The sequence below is a fragment of the Poecilia reticulata genome, unplaced genomic scaffold, assembly GCF_904066995.2.
Source record: "Poecilia reticulata unplaced genomic scaffold, P_reticulata-male-v2 Scaffold_33, whole genome shotgun sequence".
In the NCBI taxonomy this organism is placed as follows: domain Eukaryota; kingdom Metazoa; phylum Chordata; class Actinopteri; order Cyprinodontiformes; family Poeciliidae; genus Poecilia; species Poecilia reticulata.
The window spans coordinates 58997-78162 of NW_027675131.1; the positions used below are offsets into that span (position 1 = coordinate 58997).

Here is a 19166-nt window from a genome sequence, read left to right on the forward strand (position 1 = left end):
TATTGATATACAAACACAAGTAAGTAATGATTAATAATGCCACAAATAAAAATTATTAATACTGAATAATACATATTGTATTTTTTATGAGCTTCAAGAAGCTGTCTTGAAGAATGGCTATGAGAATTATAAGAATTGCTAACCGACAATGACTGCTGCCGAAAATGCAAGAAAAATCCTGATACAGAAGGAACCCTCGAAGGGTTCAGTCCCATCCAACTATCGGCCAATAACCTGTCTCTCTACAACATGGAAGCTCATGTCAGGCATCATAGCGGCTAAGATAAGCGGGCACATGGATACATACATGAGCAAGGCACAGAAGGGCATAGGCATAAATAGCAGAGGAGCCAAACACCAACTCCTTGTAGACCACACAGTTGCCCGAGACTGCAAAACCCGACACACCAACCTGTGTACCGCTTGGATTGATTACAAGAAAGCCTATGACTCAATGCCACACACTTGGATCATTGAATGCTTAGAGATGTACAACATCAATAGGACTCTAAGAGCCTTCATTGCAAACTCGATGGGGCTGTGGAAAACCACCCTTGAAGCCAACTGCAAACCACTTGCACAAGTGTCCATCAAATGTGGCATATACCAAGGAGATGCTCTGTCCCCACTGCTGTTCTGCATAGGCCTGAACCCTCTCAGCCAAATCATCAACAAGACTGGCTACGGATACCGACTCAAGAATGGGGCTACGATCAGTCACCTCCTCTACATGGATGACATCAAGCTGTACGCCAAGAGCGAGTGAGACATCGACTCACTGATCCACACCACCAGGATCTACAGCACTGACATTGGGATGTCATTCGGACTAGAGAAGTGTGGTCGGATGGTTACAAAGAGAGGGAAGGTCGTCCACACAGAAGGGGTCTCACTCCCAGAAGGAACAATAGCAGATACAGAGCACAGCTACAAGTACCTGGGAATACCACAAGCAAATGGCAACCTCGATGAGGTCACAAGGAAAGGAGCCACAGCCAAATACCTCCAACGAATAAGGCAAGTCCTGAGAAGCCAGCTCAATGGCAAGAACAAGATCCGTGCAATAAACAGCTATGCCTTACCAGTAATCAGATACCCTGCCGGAATAATTAGCTGGCCAATGGAAGAGATGAAGGCCACGGATGTTAAGACTAGGAAGCTACTAACCATGCATGGAGGGTTCCACCCCAAATCCAGCACCCTGAGACTGTACACGAGCCGTAAGGAAGGAGGCAGAGGACTAGTGAGTGTGAGAGCCAATGTCCAGGATGAAACATCCAAGATCCATAAATACATCAAGGACAAAGCCTCAACAGACGATGTGCTCAGCGAATGTCTCAGGCAATGGGGAACAGAAGACAAGGTGCTGGAAGTACCATCATGGGAGGACAAGCCCCTACATGGGATGTACCACCGACAAATAACTGAAGTGGCTGATGTCAGGAAAACCTACCAATGGCTGGAGAAAGCTGGACTCAAGGACAGCACAGAGGCTCTCATCCTGGCCGCCCAGGAACAGGCCCTAAACACCAGAGCAATAGAGGCTCAGATCTACCACACCAGACAAGACCCAAGGTGTAGGTTGTGCAAGGAGGCCCCTGAGACAGTCCAGCACATAACAGCAGGGTGCAAGATGCTGGCAGGGAAAGCGTACATGGAACGACATAACCAAGTGGCGGGCATAGTGTACAGGAACATCTGTGCAGAATATGGACTGGAAGCCCCAAGATCAAAGTGGGAAAACCCCCAAAAGTGGTGGAGAATGACCGAGCTAAGATCCTGTGGGACTTCCAGATCCAGACAGACAAGATGGTAATGGCGAACCAACCGGACATTGTGGTGGTGGATAAAGAACAGAGGAAAGCCGTTGTGGTGGATGTAGCAATACCAAGTGATTACAACATCAGGAAAAAGGAGCATGAGAAATTGGAGAAATACCAGGGCCTCAGGGAGGAACTGGAAAAGACCTGGAAGGTGAAGACCACAGTGGTGCCTGTGGTCATCGGGGCCCTCGGGGCAGTCACCCCCAAACTGGAGCAGTGGCTCAAACAGATCCCAGGAACAACATCAGACATCTCAGTCCAGAAATGTGCAGTTCTAGGCACAGCCAAGATACTGCGCAGAACCCTCAAGCTCTGGTAGAGGACCCGAGCTCAGAGGATGAAACAGACCACCCGCGGAGGGTGAGAAGGGAATTTTTTTTTGTGTATATATATATATATATATATATATATATGATATCAGTGAGGTTCATAGTTGCTGAGGCAACGACTTAATACTTAAATACTTAATTATGATTAAGAGAGAGAGAGAGAGAGAGAGCAAATCAGAGATGTATATATAATCACCGGCTTCACTTCTGAGCATTTTAGTGGGAAAATGCGAAAATCCAGCGATTTTGAAAAAAAAAAAAATCAGAATTAGTTAAGCTAAGTAAAAATAGCTATTTGAAAATAGCAATCCAATTTAAACGATTTTATTACATTTTATTTTCCATGATGACAGATGGTGCTCTGCTTCACCTGTCTCCTCTGACTACACACGCACATGACTTGTGAAAAGTTATCCTCTGGGCCCTGACGTCAACAGTTCCTCAATTTGAACACAAATAAGCTGAGCAGTGCGGAGGCATCTTCTGCTGTTTTGGTTGACCATAGTAGGATGGACGAGCCACCTGCTCATTGCATTGACAAGGTGAGTACATAAATGCATTGCTCTTTATATGCGGTAGATAGCTACAAATATTATAATCTAAAAAATTTTTTCTCAGGATATCTGGATACTTATGTTTTTATTAACTATGTCAGTACCTGGTTTTCTTTCAATACCAATTATTTTTATTCTCTAATTTGCCATTTTTGGGCATGTACTAGGACAAATGTTTTAGCACACTTACCTCTTAAAGATCTAAAATGGAACTTAAATTTTTTCCTGTATATAAGATAATTACACATTTCCCTACGACATGTATGAGTATGAACTCTCTTATTTTTCATTCTTTTATGCAGGAAGAAAATTGAAAGAGGACAGTTGAACTTGAATTAAGAACTTGAATTAACTTGAACTGACAGATGACAGTTCAAGTCTCAACAATCTGATGAACAAGTCTGGTTTGCCTCTGGGGATGATTGTGGCACTGCTGGAGATGACGATGAAAAGAAAAAGTCTTCATATAACCAAGAAAATCGTGGAAAACCGAATTGTCCTCTTCATAACACTGCTAAAAAGTAATAGAGTGTTTTCAAGAGATATTTCCTACCAAAAGCCATCACTATCTAAAATAACTCTATGAAGAATTAGAATTTATTAGTTATAATAACATTTAATTTTTCTTTGAGAGCAAAGAAATACTTTTAAATTTAAATTTGAATTTCTAAACCAAAAGCTGCAGGTAGTCTTGCTTTTTAATGACGCTATATTTAAATTTTGAGATTTAAACAAGTTTTTTATTTTATTTTTTAAGGCAGAAAATAATATGATTCTTAAAATTAACCATTAAAACATAGCTAATACAACACAAATATGATTATGGGTTTTTAGTTTCTTAAATATTTTTATATGAGAAAATCAAATTCTTAATTTAATGCCTGATGTGTGCAGAAGTGAGACAGAATAAAAATATTATGCAACAGCAAATAATCAGCATATTTCAATGGCTGAAGAATGTCATGGATATGAGGTTGAACTTTCAATAAAACCTATTGACTGATTTACAGGTTGTATTCTAATCAGGAACAAATGAGAGAAATCTAGCCAAATTTGGTAAAAAACTGAGATAAATTTGGGACGCAGTGTAAAGTACATGACAAGTATGCTCTTTCAAGTTAAACAAGGGCAATTTTTTGTCAATCAAGCAATTTTTTAAGTTGGAAAGTTAAAATATGAGCAAATAAATTGCATTTGATAACAAATATATGTTGTTCATTTCCAAATGGTGCACTTCTCTCTAGAAGCAATCTCAATGTATTGCTAAAAATATAACTCTTTCAAAAGTGAAAAGCATTAAACTTTTAACACCTATGTATGCAAAACAGATGAAGTCATGATTTAAACCCCAAAATGCATTTAAACACTCATCTTGTTTAGATTAAATATTTAATAATAATAACAATAATAATAACAACAACAATGCATAAATAACAACATTAACAGATTTTTTTTTCACTTTGAAGACAAATTATTTCATTGACATTTTTTGAATTTCTCTTCCTCTGATTTCAATTCGAGCCTCAATTTTCCCATGCTCCAACTCCCCATCAAAAGGCTGCCATACTGCAGCTGGCACGAGTAAAGTGATGTCATCCTCTAGGAGGACTTCCTTCATATTCGTGTCATCCGTGTCCATGACACCGATTATAATGACTTCCATGTTCTCCTCCTTTTGAGCCTGTGAATACAGTACAAACAAATATTATTTTATATTATAAATATAATCCTGTTTGTGAGTTTTCATGTTGTCATCTAAAGACTAGAAAAAAAAAACAAACAAGATCAAGACTAAATGTAAAAGAAGAAAATAACAACTTGATAATATGTACTGTTTACTTCTGATTTACATTTTATAAGTTCATTTGTTTTGTGCATTTCAGGAATTAGAAAATTCAAAGTGCTTCATATATTTAAAATATTATACAGTCCCCAAAGGCAAATCAAGCTACAATAATCATAGCATTTTGTCACATGACATTATAAAAATCATCTTGGTTGGAAATCTACAGTACATTTATGTTAATTGTTGTTTCTCGTTTCTTTAAGTGTTTTTTTTTAAATGCATAATAGACTTGAGCTAGAAAATATTGAATGGTTAACTGGATGTTAATATATATTGGCAATAAGGCATTCACTGACTTTGAAACTGACAAAGAATTTTAGGTGTAACTCAGAGTAGTAGCACATCAAACTTTGTGTATATCTCAAAAGTTTCTAAATAGGTTAAATTAGAAGCCTTCAATTTTAAAAAATGTCAGTTAAATTTTCTAAATCAACTTAAAATGAAGTTTACTTCTTCAGGAATTGACAACATACCTCTACTTTTGTGTGTGCCGTGCTTTGCAGCTGTGGGCCATATCCATAATCTTGGCACGTCATGTGCAAAACATGGACATGTTGCCCCACTTGGAGTTCCACCATCACTGCCTCTCTCCACAATGACAGCTGCATTGTGCAGCTGCCCTGCAATTACAAACATGACTGCCAAATTAGACATGTATCAAGTAGTTCTCTAATGCCAATAAATAGATAAAACCCATTAAGGTACTTTGTCTGACCACAGGCTGCACAACAACATACAAGCTAGTTTTGCATCATCAACTTGACATTTTTCAGATTAGTTTGTAGATAACTCTACAACAATATGCTTTGAACATTTTTGTGTAAACTATTTATGTCTATACTGTATATCCATCACATATCAACACATCTGATATATCAATATTGGTTCATATAGTATCGGTTGATTTACATTCTTGCCATGTGCCTTTGCATATGGAAAGTGTATTTTTGCACTGCCATGTACAAAATTACATGGCAGTGCAATGGTCTCAGCACTGTCAATCATTAGTGTACATGCTGCTCATTTCCACCCAACACTGTGCAAGGAGTGTTACTTCACTGTTAAGTGAATCTTCCGTATTAAGTGCAAATGGCATTAAGAACTTACTTTTTATTTCCCACAGATTATCTGTTTTTGTAAAAGCTGAGAACTGCAGCTTTGAACAAATCTTAAAACAAGTTATGAAACCTCTTTCAGCCTGGCACTACGGATCGGTACCTCGCCTCTCCCAGATTTAACCAGTCTCACTGCAGCAAACTAAAAAGTAACCAAAAAAAACAAATTTAGAGTTCACAAATTGTTCAGTAACGGGCCATTCCAGGTTATTTTATAGTTATTTGATATCTACAGCTTGCAAATTAAGTCTGAGATTAAATTATACAATTATAAGAAATATAAAAATTCAAACCTCGACAATTTCTCCTTTTGTACTTATCAGGCCACCCCCCACTGTTATGTTTTATAAACAAGTCACAGGGGCTGGCGGATCTAACAGGGCCTTTCCCCTCGCTGTAATCTCCACAGTAATGGACACCTTCGGACCTTTAAAAAATTGAGTGGTAGGGAGGACATGTAGAAATGTGCTCGTTCCATCTCAGAGAATATTCTCTCAAAATATATGATTCATCCTCTAAGATGTTTTTCTTATTTCTCTCAAATATCGTATATTTTGTGACTGAATTTCCATCAGTAACCACAGCCACTTGGTTTTTTTGCTCAGTAGGACTTTTGCCTTCCCATTTTCGAGCCCCCAGCTGATGACCCTTTCCTCTTCCTTTATGTGGAGGATCCTAATATTCACGGGGGTGGTCTAAAAATGGTGTGTCCGGTTTTGTGAGAGTATTTTAGTTAAAGCCATCCTAAGGGGAAAGAAAAAGAGAGAAACTCAATTTCAATAAATGTCCATTAGAAACCCCATCAACAGTCAACTCTGCTGAACTCCACTCTTTAATGGAGGCCCATAATTCTAACTTGCAGTTTACCTGATGTTGAACAGCTGCTGCTATTTCGGTAGTAGCTGGTAAACAGCTGCTGTTGAAATATTAAATATATTTAACGGTATTTCAGTTCAACAGTGCAGGCCGCCTCCACCCAATGGAAGCTTTAACGTTGGGCTTTAACCGGTGCGTCCGTTAAAGTTGAAATACCATTAAAATGTACAAGACATTTCTACAAATGCAGAAGTTAGTTATTATTATTATTATTATTATTATTATTATTATTATTATTATTATTATTATTATTATTATTATTATTATTTCACCAATTTAAAAGCGCCTATTAAATCTCACCCGGGTGGCCGTTACAGTTTGCCCAGCAGTTAACCACATTTAAATGCGCCCAACGCGGACCTCAAGTGGGCGGTTCCCGGTTCCACAATTAGAAAAATACTGTAATATCCAAGTCTTTAAAAGGAAACATTTCCAGAATTTCAAAGGGAAAAAAGTACAAATTTGTCAGGAGAAAAAAAAAATCCATTAACTGACTAACATTTCTTTGAAACATCATGAAACAAAAATGAATACATTGTAACATTCTACTTCCGTTGAATAGTTATTCATTTTTTATTGTTACATTTACATGAAGCTCGAAACACAGAAATTAAGCTGGAAATTAAGAATTTGATCAAACTTACTTCTTCACCAACTCCACAGAGAATGACTAACGGCTACTTGGATCGAATGTATTTATAGATACAGCGCTCGCGCGCGTCTTCACAGCCTGCCAAATAACGTCTAGAACGTTACAGTCACGAGCCAGATTATATACTACCCAGTTCTGATTAATATCCCTGCAAGCATGCCTAGGTGAACCCCGTATGGGGAAAAGGAGGCCAGACCAGATGGGCCCCATATGGGTTTGCTCATAGGGCCACAGTCCAAATGGGCCCTACATGGTGGTGGGCCCACATGTGTTTGCCCATTTAGGGTTAGCCCCCATGTTTCCACCTGATTAAAAAAATCTGTAAATATTTGTGGAACACATAAATCAAGAGGATGTTTCTAGCTGCTGGCACAATATATATTTCTAAACATTATTTTATTGTCATCATTTATTCATATTGTGTCCAAATATCAACTGCAATCCTCCCTCTCCAATGTCCACCGGACTCTCGGTTGCTGTCAGCTGTTCTTGGGATTCCCTTCCGAGCTAATGACTCCGTGATTTCTGATTGGCTGCCTGCAACAGACAGGAGAATACCCGACACACCAAAGCAGGCAAGTCTGCATAGGAAGTCATTTGCAGAAATTGTCCGCCTCAGAGTCATGGTCATATCTGTACTGACAGCTCTTTTAATTCTTTTTCCCGCACTTATTAACATTAAGTGAGGGCTAAAAAGAGTACAGTCAAGTTTTCTATTTCTATCAAAGCACAGCAATGCTAGCATGTCATAAGCAGTTTTTCCGAGCAGCCTATACTCGAGCGCTAAGACGGTCCTGAGTTTCATGCAGGAATCCAATTATTTCAAAGTGGGAAGTGTTAAACTATGAATACATTTAAAACAACCACAGCTGATACAAAGTGCTCTTCATTAAATACAACATAACAATAATAATAAAAAATAAAGAAAACTCTTACAGTCGAAAAACAAACATAAAGTTTAAGACTAGATCCTGCTGGAGTTAAAAGCCAAGTAAAATAGATGGGTTTTAAGACGAATTTGAAAATATTTATATTATATTATAAATATTTATATCTACAATATTTGTGGAACACATAAATCAAGGGAATGTTTCAAATTGGCGGCACAATATATATTTCTCAACATTCTTTTATTGTCATCATTTATTCATATTGTGTCTAAATATCAACTGCAATCCTCCCTCTCCAATGTCCACCGGACTCTCGGTTGCTGTCAGCAGTTCTTTGTTTGGGATTCCCTTCCGTGTTGATGACTCCGTGATTCCTGATCGGCTGCCTGCAACAGACAGGAGTAGGCAACAGTGATATATTGCACGCGCGCGCCCACACACACACACACACACACACACGCACACACACACACACACACACACACACATATATATATATATATATATATATATATATATATATATATATATATATATATATATATATATATATATATATATATATATATATATATATATATACAACCTCACCTGGGATTGAGCAAACTCTCGCGTATACCGGTTTCTATTTTTTGAAAGCAGGCGCCTCCTGTCTGTACGTCGCCAATAGAATGGTTATAAACATTACATGTATAAACAGATTTTCCATAATTTAGCTTATGTGTTTAATATACTGTGTTTCTATTGTCACTAACTGTGTGTGTAACTTGTTTCGTGTGCTGAGGATTGATCAAAAACCGCAGAGAACAGATTCGAAATGAGGCAGGCAGTTCTCGTGTGTCATCGCTGGGGGCGCTCATGATCCCAGACATTGTAACTCCGCAAATGCAGAGTAAGACACGGTAAACAAAGAACTAGCCACACATTAGCTACGCTGATACATAGAGCGAGACGGACGTGGTTTTCAGTTGTACTTTAACGGTTTCTCCCTTTACTGTTAAGCACAGCACAGCACAGTCATATCTACATGTCTAAGTTTCATTGACATAACAGAATTATTCTGCGGCGACGGCGGGCTATAGATGGCATGTAAAGGAATAGCCTTAATGCCCTCCTGGATTGCACGCATGCGCGAAATGTTAATGGTTTTCTCATTTTCAATAAAACCTTTCGCTTGTTTGGGTTGTCATTTTCCATTTGAGCAATAATCACAGGTTTGGTGATTTGAATTAGGGTAGGGGTTACAGTAGTATAACCAGTGGAAGTAGAAAGGATACAGAAAAGTAGATAAGTTAAAGATAGTAAACCAGTGGAAGTGGAAGAAATACAGAAAAGTAGACAAGCAGAATGATAGTAAACCAGTAGAAGTGGAAAGCATACAGAAAAGCAAACAAGCTAAAAGATAAACAACAAGCTAGCCACACAGCTGCCTTAATATGTTATCAGTCTGCATCTCATTTTCCCCTTTGCTGTTAAGCACAGCACAAAAGCCTCACTGGCTATGAACCTCACCGCACGTCACCGACAAATTGCACACACACACTATATATATAATGTATTAGTGAAACTTAGTGAAGGTATACCAGAATTCAGCTTGTGTGTACAACCTGAATTATTTGAAAAAGTCAGAAAGTGAAACAGAGTTTAAGAAAGAGCATAAGTGAAACAAAAGGAAATTAGTGCAAACCCAGAAATACTTGAAACAACTGAATAGTGAATATACTATATTAATAGTATAATAGTGAATTAATAGTGAATTAATAGTGAATTATATTGTATAAATTATATAATATATAAATTATAGCAGAATTCAGCAGAAGAAGCAGGAGTTTGTGTGCAACCTGAATTATTTGAAAAAGTCAAAAAGTGAATCAGAGAGCATAATTGAAACAAAAGGAAATTAGGGCAATCCCAGGAATAGTTGAAACAATTGATTAGTGAAACAGTAATAAATATAAAAATTAGTGGAAACAGTAAACCAGAAATACTTGAAGAAGTAAAAAAGAGCAAAAGCAAAAAGGGTCAGAAGAAGTAGAAATGTTTGATATATGAATTTATAAAATTGATTAAATATTGTAGAAGATCTTAAAAGATAGTAAAACCAGTAGATCCAGAAGGCAAACAGAAAGTAGACAAGCAGAATGCATAGACACAGATAAAACAGAGCACAATAAAAAAATACATTGAAAGAATAGGAGAAAGTATGACAAGGTTGTACTCCAGAGGAGTTTAACAGAAACAGTAAATCTTGTAGCAATGATAGTAATAATTCCATAAAGTAGACACTAGTGGCTACATTTTAATGCATAAAATATTTCTCTACGGTGAAATATGTATGAACAGCATAATTTTGTTTGTCAAACAGCAGAAAAGTTCAAAAACGGCAGTTACTAGAGTGTACACTCAAGTAACTGAAATCAGTTAAAGAGTTCCACCATAGGAATAATGGGGCAAAATATTTGCACAAAAGTGCAATTATTTCAAAAAGTGCAATAGTGAAGTTTACCAAAAGTCATAGCTCCATTCTCCTGAAGAAGCTGAACGTTTTGATATATAAATTAGTACAATTAGTGAAAGATAGTGAAAGTAGTTAAGCGACAAAAACGTACGGAAGACAGAATAATAACTAGAAAAATAGCTGTTCCTAGCGAAACAGCCGTGAGAATGCATATTTGCAGAATGACTGCTGCAGAAATGCAAGAAAATGTGGAGAAAGCTTAAGAAGTAGAAGAAAGCATGAGAAATTGCAATAGTTGAAACAGTTGAATAGTGAAACATAGCAAACTGCAGAATTAGCGGAAGCTGAAATTAGTACACAACAGAAATATTTAAAGATGTGCAACATAACATAAAGTGCCAAATAAGCATATTTGCAGAATAATTGATGGAGAAATATGAGAAACTTGAGAACAAAGAGTAAGAAATTGGAAAAAAGCATAAGAAAGCTAGTCATACATTGTAGAAATCCTTTGCCAAGTAGTGAAACTTAGCAAAAGTATTGCAGAATTCAGCTGAAGAAGCAGAAGTTTGTGTGCAACATGAATTATTTGATAAAGTCAAAAAGTGAAACAGAGCGTAAGAAAGAGCACAATTAGCACACGAGGAAATTAGTGCAAACCCAGAAATAGTTGAAACAATTGAAAAGTGAAACAGCAATAAGCATAAAAAATTAGTGGAAACAGTAAACCAGAAATATTTGAAGGAGTAAAACAGCAAAACCAAAAGCAAAAAGGGTAAGAAGAAGCAGAAATGATTAATATATGAATTTATAAAATTGATTAAAGATTGTAGACGATCTTAAAAGATAGTAAAACCAGTAGAACCAGAAGGCAAACAGAAAAGTAGACAAGCAAAATGCATAGAAACATGGAAATAGTTGAAACAATTGAATAGTGAATATACTATATTAATAGTATAATAGTGAATTAATAGTGAATTATATTGTATAAATTATATAATATATAAATTATAGCAGAATTCAGCAGAAGAAGCAGAAGTTTGTGGGAAACCTGAATTATTTGAAAAAGTCAAAAAGTGAAACAGAGTTTAAGAAAGAGCATAATTGAAACAACAGGAAATTAGTGCAATCCCAGGAATAGTTGAAACAATTAAATAGTGAAACCGTAATAAGTATAAAAAATTAGTGAAAACAGTAAACCAGAAATATTTGAAGGAGTAAAACAGAGGAAAACCAAAAGCAAAAGGGTCAGAAGAAGAAGAAATGTTTGATATATGAATTTATAAAATTGATTAAAGATAGTAGAAGATCTTAAAAGATAGTAAAACCAGTAGAACCAGAAGGCAAACAGAAAAGTAGACAAGCAGAATGCATAGAAACAGATAAAACAGAGCACAAGAAGAAAATACATTGAAGGAATAGGAGAAAGTGTGACAAGGTTGTACTCCAGAGGAGTTTAACAGAAAACAGTAATCTTGTAACAATCATAGTAATAATTCCATAAAGTAGACACTAGTGGCTACATTTTAAAGCATAAAATATTTCTCTACAGTGAAATATGTATGAACAGCATAATTTGTTTCTAAAAGAGCTGAAAAGTCCAAAAACGGCAGTTACTAGAGTGGCCACTCTAGTAACTGAAATCAGTTACAGAGTTCCACCATAGGAAATAATGGGGCAATAAATTTGCACAAAAGGGCAATTATTTCAAAAAGTATAATAGTGAAGTTTACCAAAAGATATAGCTCCATTCTCCTGAAGAAGCTGAACGTTTTGATATATAATTAGTACAATTAGTGAAAGATAGTGAAAGTAGTTAAGCGACAAAAAACGTACGGAAGACAGAATAATAATAACTAGAAAATAGCTGTTCCTAGCGAAACAGCCGTGAGAATGCATATTTGCAGAATGACTGCTGTGGAAATGCCAGAAAATGTGGAGAAAAGCTTAAGAAGTAGAAGAAAGCATGAGAAATTGCAATAGTTGAAACAGTTGAATAGTGAAACATAGCAAACTGCAGAAATTAGCTGAAGCTGAAATTAGTACACAAACAGAAATATTTAAAGATGTGCAACATAACATAAAGTGCCAAATAAGCATATTTGCAGAATAATTGATGGAGAAATATGAGAACTTGAGAACAAAGAGTAAGAAATTGGAAAAAAGCATAAGAAAGCTAGTCATACATTGTAGAAATCCTTTGCCAAGTAGTGAAACTTAGCAAAAGTATTGCAGAATTCAGCTGAAGAAGCAGAAGTTTGTGTGCAACATGAATTATTTGATAAAGTCAAAAAGTGAAACAGAGCGTAAGAAAGAGCACAATTAGCACACGAGGAAATTAGTGCAAACCCAGAAATAGTTGAAAAAATTGAACAGTGAAACAGCAATAAGCATAAAGAATTAGTGGAAACAGTAAACCAGAAATATTTGAAGGAGTAAAACAGCAAAACCAAAAGCAAAAAGGGTAAGAAGAAGCAGAAATGTTTGATATATGAATTTATAAAATTGATTAAAGATTGTAGAAGATCTTAAAAGATAGTAAAACCAGAAGGCAAACAGAAAAGTAGACAAGCAGAATGCATAGAAACATAGAAATAGTTGAAACAATTGAATAGTGAATATACTATATTAATATATTTAATAGTGAATTAATAGTGAATTATACTGTATAAATTATATAAATTATATACTATATAAATTATAGAGGAATTCAGCTGAAGTAGCAGAAGTTTGTGTACAACCTGAATTATTTGAAAAAGTCAGAAAGTGAAACAGAATTTAAGAAAGAGCATAACTGAAACAACAGGAAATTAGTGCAAACCCAGGAATAGTTGAAACAATTTAATAGTGAATATACTATATTAATGGTATAATAGTGAATTAAAAGTGAATTAATAGTAAATTATATTGTAAAATTATATATATTATATAAATTATAGCAGATTTCAGCAGAAGCAGGAGTTTGTTTGCAACCTGAATTATTTGAAAAAGTCAAAAAGTGAAACAGAGTTTAAGAAAGAGCATAATTGAAACAACAGGAAATTAGTGCAATCCCAGGAATAGTTGAAACAATTGAATAGTGAAACAGTAATAAGTAAAGAAATTAGTGGAAACAGTAAACCAGAAATATTTGAAGGAGTAAAACAGAGCAAAGCCTAAAGCAAAAGGATCATAAGAAGCAGAAATATTTGATATATGAATTTATAAAATTGATTAAAGATTGTAGAAGATCTTAAAAGATAGTAAAACCCGTAGAACCAGAAGGCAAACAGAAAAGTAGACAAGCAGAATGCATAGACACAGATAAAAACAGAGCACAAGAAGAAAATACATTGAAAGAATAGGAGAAAGTGTGACAAGGTTGTACTCCAGAGGAGTTTAACAGAAAACAGTAAAACCTGTAGCAATGATAGTAATAATTCCATAAAGTAGACACTAGTGGCTACATTTTAATGCATAAAATATTTCTCTACAGTGAAATATGTATGAACAGCATAATTTTGTTTATAAAAGTGCAGAAAACGTTCAAAAACGGCAGTTACTAGAGTGGCCACTCAAGTAACTGAAATCAGTTAGAGAGTTCCACCATAGGAAATAATGGGGCAAAAGAATTGCACAAAAGGGCAATTATTTCAAAAAGTATAATAGTGAAGTTTACCAAAAGATATAGCTCCATTCTCCTGAAGAAGCTGAACGTTTTGATATATAAATTAGTACAATTAGTGAAAGATAGTGAAAGTAGTTGAACGACAAAAAACGTACGGAAGACAGAATAATAATAATAAAGAGAAACAGAAACACTATAAGTGAGAATGCATTGAATGCATTCTCACTGATAAAGAGAAACAGAAACACTATAAGTGAGAATGCATTGAATGCATTCTCACTGACTAGAAAAATAGCTGTTCCTAGCGAAACAGCCGTGAGAATGCATATTTGCAGAATGACTGCTGCAGAAATGCAAGAAAATGTGGAGAAAAGCTTAAGAAGTAGAAGAAAGCATGAGAAATTGCAATAGTTGAAACAGTTGAATAGTGAAACATAGCAAACTGCAGAAATTAGATGAAGCTGAAATTAGTACACAAACAGAAATATTTAAAGATGTGCAACATAACATAAAGTGCCAAATAAGCATATTTGCAGAATAATTGATGGAGAAATATGAGAAACTTGAGAACAAAGAGTAAGAAATTGGAAAAAAGCATAAGAAAGCTAGTCATACATTGTAGAAATCCTTTGCCAAGTAGTGAAACTTAGCAAAAGTATTGCAGAATTCAGCTGAAGAAGCAGAAGTTTGTGTGCAACATGAATTATTTGATAAAGTCAAAAAGTGAAACAGAGCGTAAGAAAGAGCACAATTAGCACACGAGGAAATTAGTGCAAACCCAGAAATAGTTGAAACAATTGAACAGTGAAACAGCAAAAAGCATAAAAAATTAGTGGAAACAGTAAACCAGAAATATTTGAAGGAGTAAAACAGCAAAACCAAAAGCAAAAAGGGTAAGAAGAAGCAGAAATGTTTGATATATGAATTTATAAAATTGATTAAAGATTGTAGAAGATCTTAAAAGATAGTAAAACCAGTAGAACCAGAAGGCAAACAGAAAAGTAGACAAGCAAAATGCATAGAAACATGGAAATAGTTGAAACAATTGAATAGTGAATATACTATATTAATAGTATAATAGTGAATTAATAGTGAATTATATTGTATAAATTATATAATATATAAATTATAGCAGAATTCAGCAGAAGAAGCAGAAGTTTGTGGGAAACCTGAATTATTTGAAAAAGTCAAAAAGTGAAACAGAGTTTAAGAAAGAGCATAATTGAAACAAAAGGAAATTAGTGCAAATCCAGAAATAGTTGAAACAATTGAATAGTGAAACAGCAATAAGCATAGAAAATTAGTGGAAACAGTAAACCAGAAATATTTGAAGGGGTAAGAAGTAGAAGAAAGCAGAAGAAAGCGGAAGAAATAGAAATAGTTGAAACTATTGAATAGTGAATATACTATATTAATTTATTTAATAGTGAATTAATAGTGAATTATACTGTATAAATTATATAAATTATATAATATATTAATTATAGCAGAATTCAGCAGTAGCAGGAGGTTGTGTGCAACCTGAATTATTTGAAAAAGTCAAAAAGTGAAACAGAGTTTAAGAAAGAGCATAATTGAAACAACAGGAAATTAGTGCAATCCCAGGAATAGTTGAAACAATTAAATAGTGAAACCGTAATAAGTATAAAAAATTAGTGAAAACAGTAAACCAGAAATATTTGAAGGAGTAAAACAGAGGAAAACCAAAAGCAAAAAGGGTCAGAAGAAGAAGAAATGTTTGATATATGAATTTATAAAATTGATTAAAGATAGTAGAAGATCTTAAAAGATAGTAAAACCAGTAGAACCAGAAGGCAAACAGAAAAGTAGACAAGCAGAATGCATAGACACAGATAAAAACAGAGCACAAGAAGAAAATACATTGAAAGAATAGGAGAAAGTGTGACAAGGTTGTACTCCAGAGGAGTTTAACAGAAAACAGTAAATCCTGTAACAATCATAGTAATAATTCCATAAAGTAGACACTAGTGGCTACATTTTAAAGCATAAAATATTTCTCTACAGTGAAATATGTATGAACAGCATAATTTTGTTTCTAAAAGAGCTGAAAAAGTACAAAAACGGCAGTTACTAGAGTGGCCACTCAAGTAACTGAAATCAGTTACAGAGTTCCACCATAGGAAATAATGGGGCAAAAGATTTGCACAAAAGGGCAATTATTTCAAAAAGTATAATAGTGAAGTTTACCAAAAGATATAGCTCCATTCTCCTGAAGAAGCTGAACGTTTTGATATATAAATTAGTACAATTAGTGAAAGATAGTGAAAGTAGTTGAACGACAAAAAACGTACGGAAGACAGAATAATAATAATAAAGAGAAACAGAAACACTATAAGTGAGAATGCATTGAATGCATTCTCACTGATAACTAGAAAAATAGCTGTTCCTAGCGAAACAGCCGTGAGAATGCATATTTGCAGAATGACTGCTGCAGAAATGCAAGAAATGTGAAGAAAAGCTTAAGAAGTGGAAGAAAGTAGAAGAAATTGAAATAGTTGAAACAGTTGAACAGTGAAACGTAGCAAACTGCAGAAATTATCTGAAGTTGAAATTAGTACACAACCAGAAATATTTGAAGAAGTGAAACTTAACATAAAGAGCCAAATAAGCATATTTGCAGAATGATTGATGGAGAAATATAAGAAACTTGAGAACAAAGAGTAAGATATTGGAAAAAAGCATAAGAAAGCTAGTCATACATTGTAGAAATCCATTGCCAAGTAGTGAAACTTAGCAAAAGTGTTGAAGAATTCAGCTGAAGAAGCAGAAGTTTGTGTGCAACATGAATTATTTGAAAAAGTCAAAAAGTGAAACAGAGCGTAAGAAAGAGCACAATTAGCACACGAGGAAATTAGTGCAAACCCAGAAATAGTTGAAACAATTGAACAGTGAAACAGCAATAAGCATAAAAAATTAGTGGAAACAGTAAACCAGAAATATTTGAAGGAGTAAAACAGCAAAACCATAAGCAAAAAGGGTAAGAAGAAGCAGAAATGTTTGATATATGAATTTATAAAATTGATTAAAGATTGTAGAAGATCTTAAAAGATAGTAAAACCAGTAGAACCAGAAGGCAAACAGAAAAGTAGACAAGCAAAATGCATAGAAACATGGAAATAGTTGAAACAATTGAATAGTGAATATACTATATTAATAGTATAATAGTGAATTAATAGTGAATTATATTGTATAAATTATATAATATATAAATTATAGCAGAATTCAGCAGAAGAAGCAGGAGTTTGTGGGCAACCTGAATTATTTGAAAAAGTCAAAAAGTGAAACAGAGTTTAAGAAAGAGCATAATTGAAACAAAAGGAAATTAGTGCAAATCCAGAAATAGTTGAAACAATTGAATAGTGAAACAGCAATAAGCATAAAAAATTAGTGGAAACAGTAAACCAGAAATATTTGAAGGGGTAAAACAGAGCAAAAACAAAAGCAATAAGGGTTAGAAGAAGCAGAAATGTTTGATATATGAATTTATAAAATTGATTAAAGATAGTAGAAGATCTTAAAAGATAGTAAAACCAGTAGATCCAGAAGGCAAACAGAAAAGTAGACAAGCAGAATGCATAGACACAGAGAAAAACAGAGCACAATAAAAAAAATACATTGAAAGAATAGGAGAAAGTGTGACAAGGTTGTACTCCAGAGGAGTTTGACAGAAAACAGTAAATCCTGTAACAATGAAAGTAATAATTCCATAAAGTAGACACTAGTGGCTACATTTTAATGCATAAAATATTTCTCTACAGTGAAATATGTATGAACAGCATAATTTTGTTCATAAAAAAGCAGAAAAAGTTCAAAAACGGCAGTTACTAGAGTGTACACTCAAGTAACTGAAATCAGTTACAGAGTTCCACCATAGGAAATAATGGGGCAATAAATTTGCACAAAAGGGCAATTATTTCAAAAAGTGCAATAGTGAAGTATACCAAAAGTCATAGCTCCATTCTCCTGAAGGAGCTGAACGTTTTGATATATAAATTAGTACAATTAGTGAAAGATAGTGAGAGTAGTTAAACCACGAAAAACGTACGGAAGACAGAATAATAATAAAGATAAAGAAAAACAGAAACACTATAAGTGAGAATGCATTGAATGCATTCTCACTGATAAAGAGAAACAGAAACACTATAAGTGAGAATGCATTGAATGCATTCTCACTGACTAGAAAAATAGCTGTTCCTAGCGAAACAGCCGTGAGAATGCATATTTGCAGAATGACTGCTGCAGAAATGCAAGAAAATGTGGGAAATAGCTTAAGAAGTAGAAGAAAGTAGAAGAAATTGAAATAGTTGAAACAGTTGAACAGTGAAACGTAGCAAACTGCAGACATTAGCTGAAGCTGAAATTAGTACACAACCAGAAATATTTGAAGAAGTGAAACTTAACATAAAGGGACAAATAAGCATATTTGGGGAATGATTGATGGAGAAATATAAGAAACTTGAGAACAATGAGTAAGAAATTGGAAAAAAGCATAAGAAAGCTAGTCATACATTGTAGAAATCCTTTGACAAGTAGTGAAACTTTGCAAAAGTGTTGTAGAATTCAGCTGAAGAAGCAGAAGTTTGTGTGCAACATGAATTATTTGAAAAAGTCAAAAAGTGAAACAGAGCGTAAGAAAAAGCACAATTAGCAAATGAGGAAATTAGTGCAAACCCAGAAATAGTTGAAACAATTGAATAGTGAAACATCAAAAAGCTTAAATTAGTGGAATCAGAAAACCAGAAATATTTGAAGGAGTAAAACAGAGCAAAACCAAAAGCAATAAGGGTCAGAAGAAGCAGAAAAGTTTGATATATGAATTGATAAAATTGATAAAAGTTTGAGAAGACCTTTGCAGACAGTAAAACTGGTAGAACCAAAGGAATATCCAGAAAAGTAGACAAGCAAATGCATAGAAACATAGAAATAGTTGAAACAATTGAATAGTGAATATACTATATCAATAATATAATAGTGAATTATACTGTAGAAATTATA

At 34.5% G+C, this 19166-nt stretch overlaps 2 long non-coding RNA genes across 2 annotated transcripts in view; one reads left to right on the forward strand and one right to left on the reverse strand.

Annotated features, from left to right (window-relative positions):
- LOC145550316 (uncharacterized) overlaps nt 1-19166 on the forward strand; it is a 195743-nt gene that overhangs the window by 18507 nt on the left and 158070 nt on the right. The gene's annotated exons all lie outside the window — the stretch shown is intronic.
- LOC145550314 (uncharacterized) lies at nt 4089-6041 on the reverse strand. Its single transcript, XR_014086217.1, has 4 exons — nt 5961-6041; nt 5741-5809; nt 5026-5172; nt 4089-4387 (listed from the first exon to the last, which is right to left on the reverse strand). It is a non-coding gene; the product is annotated as an uncharacterized LOC145550314 (long non-coding RNA).